This window comes from Silurus meridionalis, chromosome 4 (assembly GCF_014805685.1).
Source record: "Silurus meridionalis isolate SWU-2019-XX chromosome 4, ASM1480568v1, whole genome shotgun sequence".
Taxonomy (NCBI): Eukaryota; Metazoa; Chordata; class Actinopteri; order Siluriformes; family Siluridae; genus Silurus; species Silurus meridionalis.
This window is the reverse complement of record NC_060887.1, coordinates 29,470,986-29,485,873: the sequence shown is the minus strand read 5'-3', so window position 1 is coordinate 29,485,873 and position 14,888 is coordinate 29,470,986. Positions and strand designations below refer to the sequence as shown.

The window sequence follows — 14,888 nt, the reverse complement described above, 5'->3', positions numbered from 1 at the left end:
CCTCTAGCATTAGAAGTTCACCAGAGGGAGCTGCAGATTCAGCAGCTGTATGCGCGTGTGTGTGTGTGTGTGTGTGTGTGTGTGTGTGTGTGTGTGCGCGCGCGCATGTGTGTGTGTGTGTGTGTGTGTGTGTGTGTGTGTGTGTGTATACACTCTTTTCCAAGTTAAGCGCGCGTTGATGCACCTCTTAAACCAAAAGAAACAAAATACCCAATGCGTTATTTATATATACATTCAATTCAATTTCCCCTTTTTAATCTCACTCATCAAAATAAATGTATTGTATTAAAGTTATTATGAGTGCTAATGCACGTCATATACTGTAAGGGAATAATCTTAGCTTTTCCTCAAGAGCTCCTCAACAAACAAGCACGGAAATCGGTGTCCTTCATGAAAATGTCCTCGTAAACACTTAAATCCCGCATTAAAGGGCGTAAACAGCACAACAGACTTAATTGCTCCGGCAGCTTCATAAACAACAGTTGTTCGCATGATATTAAACACTCCATTCCCCAAAGACTTGTCCTAGATCGCAGTCCAGTCCGCGTACTCAGAGCGCGCGCTATCCGTGCACGGAGCGATCCGAATTTACAGCCGTGATTTATCGATGTTTGTTTGTTTGCTTTTTTTGTTTGTTTGCTTGCTTTTTTGTTTATTTTGCGCAAAGAAACTTTGAAAGGGACAAACCAGAGGTGAGTCGGAGCGGTGCGTAAAGGGAGCGCAAAGGAGCAGGCGGGAGTAGAAGGCGTTTCCCCCCCACCCCGTGCGCCGACCAGCTCACTTCCTCAGTCGGCGGCTCGACGGCGATCGCACAGGTTCTTCACGCGTTCCGCGCCCGGAGACGTGAACACAAGAGAGCTTTGGGAACTCCGAGTCCCTGCCATATACCGAGTCTCTCATCACCAGGCGCCTCTTGGACAACACGCGGGGAAGTGTCGGGTTCCGCGTCACTGACCTGTCATTGTTTATATTTGTATTTATTTTTTGTTTTTATTTTTTAGACAACGATCTCAACTTTATTATGTTGGAGCTTTTCTGATTTGGATGATTTACCTAGAGGACCCAGTGGGAAAAGGTTTTTCTCTCTCTTTTTTTTTGTTTTTTTGTTTTGCGCCATGTCGAATGGAGCGGGATTTCAGCTCGCGTCGGATTGCGTCTGATCAACGAATGGATGAGCGCTTTTAGCGCCAGGGAAGGAAAACAAGATAATCAGACGCCGTTTATCTGGACGGGATGAGTTTCCAGAGAGGGCTTCACATGCCCTCAGGCTACTGTAGGTTTTGCTAGCGCGCACTGGGAATGTCGGAAGTCGCTGAACTCTAAGGGTCGCTTCTTTTTTGGACGCAAAGCTGCAGAGAAGAGAAAGTTTCACGCGTAAGTAAGCAGCACGACCAGTCAGTACCCCCTCTCTCTTTCTCTCACTATTTCTCTCTCTCTATTTATCTCTCTGTGTATATCGCTGTTTTTAGAAAACAAATCTGGAACTTTTCTTCTCCGGTTTATTCAGGCCTTTTTTTTAAGTTAATAAAAGTTAACCTTGTAGCCTTATATTGCTCTCACATTGCTCTCATAATTACAATTTGCAACTTTAAAACAAGAAACCAATAAACAGTGTGCACCGACCAGGGTTGGAGATGGTTAGTGAAATATGATGGGAGAATAATAGCCCTGGATAGTAGAGACTAGATGATATAAATTAACCTCGAGTGAAGTGACGACTAGTTTAGCATAGGCAGTAGGTCCGAATTAAAATCACGCCCATGCGCGTGCACGAAGCCTGAATCACGTTTAGTGCCCATTTTCAGCTGAAGCATTGTTTGCTAAAGTATTCATGAAGGGGCAAAACTGAGGGCAACATTATTTGCTTCTTTGGTTATAATTGCGCATTTATCGTTTTATATGCTTTTATATACATGCTTTTAAAACATAACAAAACAAAGCATTTAAAATAATCACGTTTTACACACGCGCACGCATGTCGCAAAAGCTATTGTTTGTTAATTAATTAATTAATTAATAGATTATTGAATTGATTGATTAACTAACGTTTGTACTTACTTACTCACCTACTTACCCACTCAGAAATAGTGATCCTTAAGGGTACATAGATTGTATCTTCCCTGATGACACTGATGATCTTTTACCTGTAAAGTTTATATATATATATATATATATATATATATATATATATATATATATATATATATATATATATATATATATACACACACACACACACACACACACACACACACACACACACACAATATATGTTGCACTTTTAGAAAAGTATTACACTAAAATCAAATGAAGTTACACAAGTGGCCTTTAAGATCCAATTAGAATATAATCCTAAACTGCTTTACATTTTTATTTATTTTTAACTGAGGTTTGTGATTCGGCACTGCGTGAACAGGTGTGCTGTTGACCGGATGCTCCCAAACAAGCCACCGGTTGCGTCCCAAACCCTGCATACCACTAAACACTAAATAACACAGCACCGTTTATAACCTGTCGCATACTGAGCTAGTTGGATACTTCTTAGGATGGCTGTATTCAATTCAGCCAGTGGTTGTTAATTCTCAGGTCTGAACGAGCTTTCAACGTTTGCTTTATACAGTATGTCGGAATAGGTGGAGTGCTATTTCGGCATAGTATTTAGTAGACAAATATGCGGCTGTGGAAGCAAAGCCCCGCCCTCTCACTGAGTCACCTTTCAACGCGGAAAAGAAAAAGCTTCGGGAAGCCTCGAGCTCTTGTCCAAGGTCCTGAAAGTTCACTTCTTACCGTGTCAATGCCAAAAATGCATGCTTTTAGGTGAATACCTTGAAAGTATGTAGAATAAAAGCTTTGGAGGATTGTAAAAGGGAAGGTGTTATAAAATGTAGTTTCAAATGATGTAAATAAGAAATACAGCACGTTATCTTCTAAAGGGCAGCCAGAAAAATCAGTGCAAATAAATATGTTCACAAACACCAGCACCACCGATGTAAATAAATAAATAAAATAACAATAATAAAACAGTAACATGTAAAAAAATTAAATAGTTGCTCTCTTCCACTAAGGCCCTGACAATTTGACCCTGGGTGTCCGATACATGCTGGATTATTAACTTCAACCCGGAAGACTGTAGACACAATTTATTGAGTTTTGTATGGAACAAAATCTATAGAGTTCAGCCTATATTCTAAGTATGAGAGAGAGATTAATCAATTATGAGATGACTGTTATTGATATAGTTGTAATATTGATATATTGGTATTATTTCAAATGTATTTCATGGAGATTGTTATTCACAATATTCTCAATTACTAATTGTCTAATGTTTCAAGTCTAAAAATACATATATACACATATCGCATAGGATTTTTTAGGACATAATAAATCCAAAATGAAATCAAACAATAAATCCTTTAGCAAATGTTGCGTTTACTTTAAGTTCAATTTTTGGAAAAGTCAAGGCAAAGCCAATCATAAAACTTGTATCAATATGTTTATGCAGGATTTTAGCTTTCCTCATTATAATGTTGTCACTGTGAAATAACAGAAATGGAATCTGCATCAACATTACCAGCGAACAATTGATTAAATTAAAATGAATTAAATAAAGAATCAGTACTTATAAACTAAACCACCTGAAGGCAAAGTCTTATTGTGTGTTTTGGTTATGGTTGCCATATAGTTCCATAGATGTTGAATAGCGCCGCTGGTCTCGCTTGCGCTGTGTGGTCATGACAGCACCAGGTGACCTTGGAGTCATTATTTGTTTTGTCACTCGTAATTTATTTGTGACAACTGCCCATATGTCACTGATCCAATGATTGTCTCGTAGGGCAATCTGAAATTACTGTGTCCCTGTGGGAACGCTTCACTGGTACTTTTTTGTTTATAAGTCTCATATTCTTGTATTGAAATATTTCACATTTTAATGTATCTGGTAAAACTTATGCTGTGCAAACATATGGTCATTATGAGTGTTGAAAATAAAGATCTGTCGCAGCCAGAATTCACATATACACACAAACGCGCACACACGCACACAAACACATATGTGTGTGTGCGTGTGTGTGCGCGTGTGTGTGCGTGTGTGTGTGTGTGGGTATGAAGGCAAAATATGGCCAGGATGTGTATCTGTAAATTATTTTTTTCTCTACAGTTTGTACATATGGAGCTTTAGTTGACAATGCAATAAACAGATGCTGAGAGTAAAAAGATCAGATTGCAACTGTCACTGGATTTCTGCTTATATCTCCAGTACTGACAAATCTAAACAAAAGGTTGCATAGAAATGCACTTTTTGTTCTTTTAGGGAAATAGTAATTGACAAAATACAGGGAAGCTTTTAGATAAATGTGGGGACAAATGATAAATATAAAGAATATGGGTAGGCTTTTAAACAATTGTGTAAATATTGTATAAAAGTTTACATTTGAAACTATTAACTATACTGTTAAACAGTGAACAGTAAAGAAACGAGAAATCAAATGCCTATTTGTCTTTGCATATAAAAAATGGCTTACACTATTGTGCAGTTTTTTAAAGGCATGAAAACAACACCAGGCCGCATTGATAACGATGTTTGTTTTTTTAGAAACATACTCTATTACTTAATACTGTCCATCATTTCACAAAACACATGCCTTCTGTAGCATTTTTTGTTTACAAGAAATTATGCTGTTAGCACAATTAGGATATTAAAATAGAAATGGAGCATGCCTTAGACCTTAGAAATGTACTGTAGAGATATATAAAATATTATTTTATTATTATTATATTCATTCTATTTCCTAAGATTTGATTTCTGTTGATCTCTTTGTAGTTTTGTTGTTTACTAATTGTCCGACATCATTGCAAAAAAAAACACTTGTCGTCCTTCAGCCGTTGTTGTATTGACCACAGGCCCCAGAAGGACATTTAGTCCTTCAGGGAGAGATTTTTCGTTGTCGAAGAAAAGCGTGCATGACATTTGCCTGTGGATTTATTGAAAATAACAAATGATGAGTAACCTCTATACCTCACTTCTCGACCTAGATGACCTTCAGAATGTAGGGATTTGATCCCACTCTAAGTTTGCTGATTTTGTGCTGTTTTGTTAAATAGAAAAATAAATGATGGGTTCACATGAACAAATGGCCATCTACTGATCTGGGCTTTGAAAGGAAGTCCCATGGGAATGGAGATACTTGTGTCAGGTCCTCCTTTTTCATGTTTTATTGATCCAGTAGTATTCTGATGAAGGCTTGGTTTGAATGTCAGTGATGCACAGAATAGATGAATCACCTCTGGATGGGAATTGGCTATTTTACAATAATATTTTCTGTTGCTGGTGTCATTCCGCTTCTAGACATACATTCCTCTCTCTTGTAACTACATACATACATTCATAGTATTGTTAGTTGCTAAATAAATTAGAAAAATTGCTGAATATTCTTAAAGATAACATATAAGAACTAAAATAAATAAATAAATAAATAATAAGCCACACAGATGTCAAACAATACACAAAACTCTGCAATTTTTTTTCGATAAATGCTTTTTTCATAGTATTTTGTAAGGCCTTTCTTTTGTAAAAAAAAAAACAAAAACAAAACAAAAAAAAGCATTACTAAACTCAACTTTTCTTGCTGTCTTACTCCGGTGTTATTGCATTTATCTTTAAACCAGCTGTCATGCCCATTGAGGTGGTTCCTGATTGAGGCTTTAAAAGCAATTTTGAAGTCTGCAATCATTCTAATCATATGGATGCACTTTGATTGTTTGTATGAAGCATGTGTCTTACATGCTATAAATTTACAGTCTCTCCTAAATCACTAAGAAGGCTTGAGTTGATTGTTATCTAACTAGGCCAGCAGAATCATCAGCTCTGAGAGGAAAAGTGGATAGCTTCAGGTGACACCAGCACATGTGGGATATTTATCTCTGCCGGAGGTATTTACAGTGGTGCTCATAAACTGTCCTTGAACCTTCAAATACCTGGTTATTCTTCAGTTCCTGGCGTACAGATGAGTGCACAACAGTCTCTGATAAAGAAAAGGTCCGGCACGAAATATAAAAGATCAAATGTGAGCTTGTCAGACACTTGTGTAAGGGTTAGAAGAGAATTGCTTTCCGCGAGGCATGTTGTTGCACAACTGCTTTCTGCTCATGCACCGACAGTCTCCTGGGAAATAAACACCAATTATGTATTCACTGATGATAGGCGAAGTTAGTTCATCAGATTGAAAACAAACATTCGATGGTCTCCAAAAGTGATCCTAACCACGCTCAGGCTAGATCAGAATTTAACCTGTAACACAAACTTTTCCTTCAGTCTTTTTATGTTCTCTTTACCTATAGAAGAGCTAAGATTAGAGAAATGAAGGCGAGCGGGAACGAGGTGATGTATGAGTAGTATTTCCAGGAAACAGGAAACACCATGTATACAGTAGAATCCCATAGATTGGATCATCACTTAAACTGTATTGGATCCAGTGTTATTATTAGAGAGATGTTCAGACCCATTATTAAGCGCACACACACACACACACACACACACACACACACACACACACACACACACACACACACACACACACACACACACACACACACACACTGATTGATTTTGGCTTCTGTTACACTTTGTACTGGCTAACGCTCAAAGGGAAACACAGCCATTACACTTGTAGCAGAGTTGCAATGCAGCACTGTTCTATCGTTCTACCTTCCAAGTTTGAAAATTAGTGGATGAGCTTGGCAGACCTTGCTAACATCATGTCTGTGCTGAATATAGCAAAATATTGATGTTCTCCCGTGTAGGGCGTATGTGTATGTTTATCAGAGAGTCAGTATGACTGAGGAAGGAATAAACACAATAATTTTCATGTATACATTAACAAGTTTCTGTGTTTCTCGTTCTTCTTTCTTTTATTCTATTTATTATATTGTGTAATTAGTAGGCAACAATGTTTTGCATGTTTTCATACAAAATGCAGACAACAGCAGAGGCAGACAGAGAGATGAGCTTAAAGTGCACAGAGGGTGCTGTGTGATTGTGAGAAACAAGATTTTACAAAAGCAATGAGTGTAATTAAAGAGGCGTGCAGCCCCAGCGACACAGCGTCGAGGGCAGAGCTCAAACAAGATGAATCTAAGTGGGTCGCAGGAGCAAAATGCATTGCAACAGCACGGCCAACAGTAGAGAAAATCGATGTAAGCATTATTAGAGTAATCAAGATCATGCCGTCTCGGACCACAGTCTTGGGGGGAAAAAATGAGTATTTTTTGCTTCCATAGCATTCTGTGTTTCCATAGTAGGTCTGCACTTCCAGCCTCTGAAAGCACCTCAATCCTTACTTCTTATTCTTATCCTAATAGGATACAAATATTCTCATAACCCATCATATGTGTTCATATGCCAGCAACACACCCCCCTGTCACCTAAAAATTACAGCTTCTTATTCTACTGCTCTCAACATGACCATTCATATCCCAAAGTTTCTCCAGGAAAACAGTTATAAATTTATTTTACAAAATGTATTGTGGGTATATATTGAAGCAAAGCAAACAATTCACATCATAAAGCAAAATCAAGAGAAAATTACAGCACTGATCTTGTTTCTGATTGGTCGGAATTTCCAAGGTTAATGAAAAGTTTCTGCTCTGAGAGTACAAGTAAAATATAAATGTATATCCATGCCCTAATATATTATTGTTTTTATAGCAACAGTTTACACAGGGAATAAAGGGATTCAAAATATTATCTATGATAAAGTGAAATCCATGGTGGCTTTTTCTGTGTTTGGTTGTTCATTTTGGAATGAGTCTCCAATGTCAGTGCTTTGTCAAAGTCTTCATGAAGTTTTCAGCTATGACGAAAGTTATTGCTGAGGAGCATGTTTTTCTTCGTAATATGACAAGCTGCATTTTGCTGTCAAATAAATAAATAAATGAATAAATCAAGGTAATGGAAAGACTTTACAGCTTGATGGAGAGATGTTTATAGCTGAACATACTGGTACTAAAACATTAAACATACCTATAAATCGATAAAACATCTGCTATGGCTTTGTTTAATAAATAAAATAAATGTATTAGGAAATAGAGCATTTTGGGATTATTATTATTATTATTATTATTATTATAATTATTATTATTATAATTATTATTATTATTATCCTATAAGTCGAAGTCATATTTTATACCCTACATTGATTATATATAATATTGAAACATCTGTGAAACTTTTTGTGTGGGTTTTTCATTATGTCCTTTGAGGTTACACAAACATCAAACTCACATCTTTTTATTGATCTATAACATGTCTGCTTGAAGAGTACAGATAACATTCAGACTTCTTTCTTATGAGAAATAGATTGTTGTTAAAAGGTGTGACCACTGTGCAGAACACGGCACATTGTTTTCTCTGTAATATTCAGTATTTGTGACTCACCTGATCACTCAGTTTTTCTTTAAATGACTGACATTTTAATTTAGTGACTCAAATATTCATTTGTGTGTGTGTGTGTGTGTGTGTGTGTGTGTGTGTGTGTGTGTGTGTGTGTGTGTGTGTGTGGCGATGGGGGGGACTGTTGACGAAAATTAGATAAATAATTGCAGTTATGCGGCAAATGGTTTTCATGCCTGATAAAGCCGTTTGGTCAAAGGGTTATTAGTATTTCAGGAAAAGAAGGATCTTTTGTTGTAATTAGTTCCAACAACATTAATGCTCATTATCAGCATTGCTGCATAATTGCCCCCTACTCTAATTGTTTGTTTGTTTGTTTGTATCAGCAACGTACAAATTTCCCTCTGTAGCCAGCTCTATGCTGTGATTGATCCAGAACTTACCAACTGCAGCGGCTACTTCGCTGTTATTCTGCCTTATTGACGTTTAGTGTAGTAAATGTCAAGAGGAAAGTCCTCATGTGTGTGTGGCCTGCTGTTGCCTTGTCAGTGAAAAATGGACCAGGGTGCAAACCTACGCAAGAAACCTGCTAGAGACAAACAGAGAACAGAGCAGCCCAAACTAATGTGACCTCTTTGAAGTGAAATTAAAATGTGTGTCAGAGCAGTGGGAAGGCTTAATGAGAGAGAGAAAACGCACAAGCCGAGCTTAAAGGAGAGCACTCTCATAAATTACTGAACCCCGGGATTCTATAAAGAGGTGAAAATGGAGTGAAAATGGGACTGTTTTCACTCTCCTCCTCCCATCTCAGCCACTCAGAAAGTGTGCACCCCTTTAAATTTGGGAGTTTCTAATATCAGTGGAGTACGGCTTAAGAGTGGCATAATAGCCGTGATAACTGCTAACAGCTGTTAGTACTCTGAATGTACATTCAGGTCTAGATTTGTACAAGGCTTTTAGTCAGTGATTAAATGTTTTTTTACTATGTACAAGTTTATGTCAAAGACCTCATGGATATATAGTGACCCAAAACAACAAAAAAATCAGAAACCATTTTTTTAATGAGTTAGTGATTTCCTGAATGACAGATGTAGGAGTGTCCAGCGACGAGACAAAGTTGAGAAAAGTTCATGCAAATATGGAGTGACTTGGTTCAGCGACTACCAGTGGGAGGGAAGACAGTAGAGTGCATGTGATCTGTCTTCTGATTTGTTGTCAAAAGACAAATGATACAATAATTAGACCACCTACAGATACATTTTACTATGGCAACCAATAGTAGGAACACATACTGGTACTTCATAGTACAGAAACTATCAATAAAGTGATAATATTGTGTGTGTGTGTGTGTGTGTGTGTGTGTGTGTGTGTGTGTGTGTGTGTGTGTGTGTGTGCGTGTGTGTGAATGTTGCATAACATCAATACTGTAGAGCTGCTGCTCATGTAATTTCAGGGAACTTTTTCTTACAACTGTTGCCTTTTGTCATAGATCTGAAACTATATTGAGATTACTTTAGATTATACATTGATACCAATGGTACCATTTGTTCGGCAGACAAAATTGTGAAATTACTGGCATCCCCATGGTGCTGTCCCCCCTGGAAAACACTACAGAATATCAGTTGAAAAAATAATTTCCACAAATTCCATGAACAGTGTAAAAGAATCCACTAACAAAGTAGTTATTATGGATAAGGAATTAAGAAGTCCACCATATTTACCAATGTTATATCGATATACTAATGTTTACAGAAAGCACACTGAAATGTCTGCAGAAAGCACATTTATTTTTCTCTGAAATTGAAAAACTGCCCATGCTTGGCAAGTTCAATAAAACTATCATGGCCAGTCAAGATCAGATCCTACATCATTGTCTGGATTGTTTATTCAACTGCACATCAAAGGCAACCTACAGGAGAACTGTTCTGTTCTGGTCACCCTCCTATGCCATCCTCGGGTGGGATTTTGAAATTAGATGCATGTTAGAGCTACTGTCTTCTAGGACACAATAGGTTTTTACTTATCTGAAACAGTGGGTTAGATTAGATTAGAAATATGAATTACTGTGTGGAATGATTATTTTTAAGACTGTATAATTTTATATTGGACATGTTGTATGTGTTTAAAAAATATGGTTTGATAAACATGTATTGGAACATGACATATTGATGAATGAGTTAATTCCAAACCTTCCATGTATAAAGAGACGAGAGTAAAGAAATGTAGACAAGAAATGTCAATATATAAGAAGAACCTTTATACACAAGGCAGTGCAAAGTGATTTACTAAATAATTATAACAAATTATGAATTAAGATTAATATAAAAAAATATAAATATAAATAAATCATACAATGTGATTTTGGTTTGTGCAGAAAACAGGATGTATAAACAGAAACTTTATGTTAAGTGACTTCAAGCTATTAATAATGTCATTTGTTTGCTACGCCCGTCACTTTTAAACACAATGTAGCTCGTTTGTGGCCAGGCTTAGAATGCTTGAGACAGCTTATAAAAAAAACATTTTCACCAGTCACCTACACAAACTCTTGATGTCTGGCTCTTTAGACGACATTATCCTACTTTAAAAGCGATATCTGAGCAATAGCAGGCAGACACTTGAGTGTAGGAGGAACCTGAATCATGCAGTTGAGGTGAACAAGGCTAACCCACACTCTACTTTAGACCCAGTGAAAATACCGAACTTGACTTTTAAAAGGCTCTTTCATATCTGGGTCATTTTACCATAAATAATGCTAGACCTGACCTTTTAAAGGCTTGAGCACAGGGTTATTTTAAAAGAAAGAGAGTTACCTTAGTGTGAGATAAGGTTAGTAAATGATACTTGGTGACTTTAGTTAAATTCAGTTAATTTCAGTTAAATTCAATTAAGCTTTTTACTATATATGTTACAATGCAGCAGACTTTATATATAGATACAGTGGAACCCGGTTATGTCGCCGGCCTTGGGGACGCCAAAAAGCGTCGAGATAACCGATGATCGAGATAAACGGAAACCAATATGACGGCAATATATTAACGTGTTTTTGAAGGTTTTTTTACACAACAGCGTTGCCGCGATTTGATTGATTGGTCATGCGGATCGAGATAACCTGTAATGCGGATAAGGAGGCGGAAGTCGAAGTAAACGCAAACAAAGTTTATTGAGAATACTCAGGAGATAATCCACCAATACTTGTAGAGAAGCAGTAATATCCAGTGGTGCGCTCCGGGAGCGCGGTCCACAAAGTTCTGTGAAAGCAGAGACAGTTCGTGTAGAGAATCCACAGATCCATGCTATGGAAAGCGCAGCGCTGGGCAGCAACGGATAAACGTGGTGCAGACAGCGTGAACATGGAAAACAGCAGGATCGGGGTAATCCGGGGTGATATTGAGAGAATGTGGAGTCCGAGAAGAAGGGTACGTAGCGGGATACGTATACGCGATTACACAGACCGACATGAACCAACACATACGCTCATGCACAAACAATAACGGACCGCGAGTGTGTGGAGGTGAGGGGCTTAACTAGGAGATGGGATGAGTGAGTGAATGAGAGTCAGGTGTGTGTGATCAGCATGACTGCGAGGAGCTCCGTGCAGGCGGGGCACACACGGGAGAAGAAGCAGGGTGCTTCGGGGAATGCCGCCGCCGAAGGGGGCGTGGCAGGGGGATTCCTGACATAACCGACATTAAGTGGCAAATTTGCCCCCCCTGTGCTCGAAATATTAGGGTTCGGCGACATAAAAAAATCAACATAACCGATTAAAAAATGCTTAGACAAAGTGAGAATTTGGCGGTTCCACTTTAAAAACGTAGAATTAAAAGGGTTGGCGAGTTAACCGAGGTCGAGATAAGTGGGTTCCACTGTAGTTGTATACTGTACCCCAGATTAAACTATTTGAATGCAAAAAAAAAGTCACATTTTTTTTGGATTGCTTTTCACAACAGACATGTCTCAAAGCAGCTTTACAAAATTTAACAGTTAAGGTGAACGATGTGTATTTATCCCTGATGAGCAGCCATGGTGACTGTGACAAGGAAAAACAACCAGTGGCGGGCCATGCATTTGGTACCTGGGCCTTCAGTGGGGATTTACCTGACTTAATCCACCTCTTCATACAACGACTATCACGTCGCAATTATAGAAACCATTAATACAATACAGAAACGCAATATAACAACACGTGGCATTACAGAGAGAGAGACATTTCACATATGGAGTGTGAATACTATTTTACTAAAGCAAGAAACCCAGTTAAGACTCCAAACCTCTACACTACAACTTCAACTGTGCACCTACATCATCTGGAGCAATTCAGAATCAATATTTGTCTAATAACATGACAAAAAATAAAATGTAAATAAAATCCAACCTACTCACCAGAGATGCAGACTCATAATGTGCATCGCTCCTCAGAGGCTGTAATCCAGTGGTACCTCTCGTATTCACTGGTCTGGAAGTGGAGAACAAAACCTTTCCCGGGCTGAGACAAGCTAGCTAGCTTCAGGGTTGGCTGACCTCTCCTCAAAATGGATTTTAAAGTATATCTGAGACCAAATCAAATTATCTTCCTCTGTAGGCGTAGAAAAGTCTAACTCTGATATATTAATGTGTGCAGCGCCACACACGTGTTTTGCCCGTCAAACTTGGCTAAAACAGTTTCCTTTTGACCAACCTGATTGGTTAAAGAAACAGACATATTGCTAATAGAGACTAAGGTAAAAAGGCCAGCAGTACTGACTTTGAAGGCCCTGGGCAGATTAGATTGACATGGCAGCACATAGAGGCTGAATTCTGATTGGACAAAAAAAATTAATATCCACATACACGTACTGGAAGCAGTGCAGTCAAGAGAAACGATATAAAATGAAGAGAATAAACTGTTGGGAATAAATTAGTACAATTTATTGGAACAAATATTAGAATTTAGGTTGTAAATGTAGGTCAGTGCTTCTGATAGTGTTTAGGCCAGCAGAGAAGTCCTTGCTGGCCCTGACCGCCCATCACTGCTAACAACCAATAACAAAGGTGCTACACTACTGAGATATTGAGTGGACTTGGTGGTTGTGATATAATAAGTTGTAGCCAGAGTATGATAGAATAAGTGAGAAGGAGAGATATTAGAACATTACCTAAGTATGGAGATGACTAGGGTGAATCCTAAGTATGGAGACGACTGACAATTGCCAATTTAATTGGCTGATTTTTATGTAGAGTTTTAATGTTATTGAGTAATAAAGTGTGGAAGGATAATATGACATAGTGTAAGAAAAATGATGCTATGAAGTCAGTGTTGCTGAAAGTTAAATGTCTGGTCAATAAGACATGGTAGGAATGGCCATTGTGTCTCGGGCCTCCTGAGTGCCACTGTAGACCTCTGCAATCAAGATAATCGCTGCTTAAAATGACACTGAACACCACCCTGAAGATTTCGAGCACAGCGCCTCACTGTAAGGCCCACCTGAAGTGGCTGCTGAAACACAGATGTCAAAGCTATCAAGGAGCTGATGACATGGTCCGCCCACCTTCATCTCCATGGCAACGGTGCTGCCATTCTGCAGCAGCTAGCATTTAAATCCTAATCAGCATATTAATCACTAATTGCTTCCCCTCACATGCGGCCTGTCGTTCCCCTGGAAGGTGAGTGAGCGTGGAGTTCCTGATTGACACTGAGTTCAGTGGGCTGTTTTAATCACAGTGCAGGCTGACTCTGAATATTCTCTAGGTTGGCATTCTGGTGACGCACTAATGACGAAGAACGCAATGTCGTTCTTTCGGCACCGTCTGAAATCAGTACACCCACTGAAATCAAGCTTAAGTGACTCCTTAGTGCCAACAGTCACAACTCTAAAGTTCTGAAGCAGGAGAGTAAAAACTGAAGGGCTATTGTTTTGATTAGTCACTTTCATATGAAAGGTAAGATTCCTTTCCAGACATACGTTTCGCATATCTCAGATGGTCCCGTTTGGTTTGTTGTCTCATTTCTCCCATTGTGACCATTTTATTAAATTTAATGGATTTTACATCACTTTTTATGAAACTCATCACTGATCAATGTGGCTTAAACGCAACTCGGCAGTTTGCATATAGTCAGTTTAAAACCGGAAAAAAATAAGAAAATTAATCAATACTCATTCATTTTAACAAGATTACTTGTTTAAGTACTGCTGTCCACAATAAACAGTCTAAAATAGCTGAACAGGAAGTTATTTGTAAAAGAAAACCACCAGCTGATGCTATCCGAGCTTGCTTAATTAAATTAATCCAATATAAAAAATGTAACCGATATTGGTTACTGGAATAATAGAATTTCCTAGAGCTTGATTTATACAGGCTACACACAATTCTAATCCAAGGTCCTTACAGGAAATCTGTAGTGTCTAAATCATTATTGTCTTAACATTCAGTCAAAGTTTCAGTATGAGGACATTCAAACTGATATCATTTCAGACATAACAATAACTTGTGCACTTAATTTTAATTTTTGACTCAACGACCG

The 14,888-nt window shown here is 38.1% G+C and overlaps 1 protein-coding gene across 3 annotated transcripts in view; it reads left to right on the top strand.

The window, feature by feature from the left end:
• The first annotated feature begins 357 nt into the window (after positions 1-357).
• scn5lab (sodium channel, voltage gated, type V-like, alpha b) overlaps positions 358-14,888 on the top strand; it is a 119,928-nt gene continuing 105,397 nt past the window's right edge. For 2 of the 3 annotated variants that reach the window (XM_046846071.1, XM_046846074.1), the window contains exon 1: positions 358-1,374. The gene's annotated coding sequence lies outside the window, so the exon portion shown is untranslated. Of the gene's footprint in view, positions 1,379-14,888 lie in introns of all 3 variants that reach the window. The other variant, XM_046846073.1, reaches the window with a different exon arrangement.